We start from the raw sequence: 2,776 nt of genomic DNA on the forward strand, positions 1-2,776 counted from the left end.
GTAAGCGCGGAGAGGAGCTCTGCCCCCTGCACCGCGGCTGAGGGTGAGCTGAGTATGGCGTGGCGAAAGTGCCAAAACGAAGAGGAGAGGGCTCCAGTCCCCGAATCCAGTCCAGAGCGTCCTCCAGTGCCCGCTCCTAGAAAGCGCCCTCAAGTGCCCGCTCCTCCAGAGTGCCATCCTGTTCCCGTGTTCAGCCTAGAGGGGCCTCCAGATCCAGAGTTTAGCCCTGAATGCCCGGAGGCTCACAAATTCCGGCCCTCCCACTCGCTCCTGCCTCCTCCACCGCTGTCGTCTGGCAGCCCCTCTGCTCGCCCTTAGCCCACCATCAATACGGTGCGAGCTCCACGGTTCTGCCATCCTCCAGCGTCGCCAAGGCTGGAGAATCCCTCACCTCCTTCTCCAGCCTCCGAGGCCCGGACTCTACCGTCACCCGTTGATCCACCGGGCTCCCTCGTCCCTCCGGCTCCGCCTTGGTCGGGCGTTGACACGCCATCGCCTCAGGACTCCGCTCCTCCGGCTGCACCTCGTCGCTCCGTCCCACCGGCTCTATTGGGCTCCTTCCTCCCGCCAGCTCCACCTTGGTCCTCAGTCACTCCAGCTCCGCCGCGGATCTCCGGATCTCCGCCTTCGCCTTGGTCGCCAGAGCCCTCGGCTCTACCCTGGCCCCCCGAATCCTCTGCATCCCCCTGGCTCGTTGGCTCTCCGTCTCCGCCTCGGTCTCTCCTCATGTTAATTGTGTTCATTTGATTATGATTCCATGCACCTGTGTTCCCCTGATTGCCCTGTGTTTATTAACCCCAGTCTGTGTAGTCTTCCTTTGTCGGTTCTACTTGTTGAATGTCTTCCTTGCCTGCGCTATGTGAGTGTCCTGCCTGTTCTACCCCGCTGATTGGATTATTAAAGACTATTGTTCGTGTTAACTCCAGTGTCTCCTCGTTTCCTCCCAGAGAGAGTGTGACACCATCAGTTAACATCTTGTGAAGCAAAAAGCTGCATGTTCGTAAGAAACAAATCCATCATTAAGATGTTTTAACTTTAAACAGCTGCTTATGGCTAAAATACCAGTCCGTAATTCATAATAACGCTTCCTCCAGTGAAAAAAAAGCCCATCTCCTCTTGTTCATTGACATCAAAATCCACCCACATATTTATTTAGAGCTGTTTTGGCTTGTAAATGGTGCTTGATCTGTGCATATTTCTCTCCTCATTCAGACAGTAAGCAATATTACGGATTGAAGACTATTTTAGCTGAAAGCAAATCTATAAACACCTTAATTATGAATTTTTTTATTTTTTTTTTTTACAAACATGCAGCTTTTCACTTCACAAGATGTTAATTGATGGACTGCAGTGGTGTGGATTACTGTGATGTTTTTATCAGATGTTTGGACTCTCATTCTGACGGCACCCATTCACTTCAGAGGATCACTTTAGCAGTGATTTTGAAGTGTATCAGCGTGTTCCCTGGGAATTGAACATGTGACCTTGGCGTTATACTAGCACAGTGCTCTACCAGTTAAGCTAAATTAGGAAAACCTGGACTAAGGAGCCAAAATCAGTGAGCTATTGGATTGGGCCCCACACATTGGTGAATATTTTTTAGAACATCTGAAAAACATTTTTTTTCCGTTGATTGAACGTTTGTCAGACGTATCCCTAGTTCAATATCCAGCATTATAGATTCCCAGGATTGACAGCCATGAGTCCCTGCAGACTGTGAGCGGGATGACGGCAAAACTCAAGGCTTCTGAATTGTTGCTCAAGTCACCAGAGCTCAGTGTCATTTAACTTGTGTCAGAATCAATCTCAAATCAGTTTCCCAAAACGCGCTCAGTCATGGCAGATCCGTTGACATCTGACATTTAGTCTGTGATGTGTTTGCCTCTCATTTATGCTATCTATCTTCCACACTTTGCAATTCATTAGTTAAATATTGTGGTAAACACGACTTGTCAACAAGGCTTATTTTGGAGAGGGTTTGGTTTGACAAGAGTAATTTGAGACAACTTGTGCAGCGTGCAATAGCTGTTATAGGGTCCGGATTTTAACCCAAACGGCATCTAGGGTTACTGAATTGAAGAATCTGTATTTACTATAAATTCATTGTTATTAAAATATAACATGTAGGACATAATACAATTGAATATACACTACAGTTCAAAAGTTTGGGATCAGTAAGATAATCAAAAAAAAACATGAAGCAGCACAACTGTTTCCAACATTGATAAAAAATCAGCATATTAGAATGATTTCTGAAGGATCATGTGACACTGAATACTGGAGTAATAATGCTGAAAATTCAGCTTTGCATCAAAGGAATAAATAATATTTTGAAGTATATTAAAATAGAAACTGTTATTTTAAATTGCAATAATATTTCACAAAATAACAGGGTTTTTTTTTCTGTATTTTTGATCAAATAAATAAAGCCTTGATGAGCACAATAAACTTCGGTAAAAAATATAAACTTTATATATATATATATATATATATATATATATATATATATATATATATATTTACATGTAAGAATAATTGAATAAAATTAAATAAAAAAAAAATAAAACAAGCGATTTAAAATCTTGTGCATGCTTTTGTAGTGAAAATACAGAATTGATGTGAACAGACAGCAGTGTTCAGTTATGCTTGATACTGTGGAAAGGGTCAAATGGGGACAATGCATAAATAATAAAGTGCATTACCCAGTGCATTAAAAACTAATGCCAATGGTGATTATGACCCAGAAGCATTTGTATAAATCCATTATAGTACAACC

This window comes from Sinocyclocheilus anshuiensis, unplaced genomic scaffold (assembly GCF_001515605.1).
Source record: "Sinocyclocheilus anshuiensis isolate Anshui unplaced genomic scaffold, SAMN03320099.WGS_v1.1 scaffold510, whole genome shotgun sequence".
Classification (NCBI taxonomy): Eukaryota; Metazoa; Chordata; class Actinopteri; order Cypriniformes; family Cyprinidae; genus Sinocyclocheilus; species Sinocyclocheilus anshuiensis.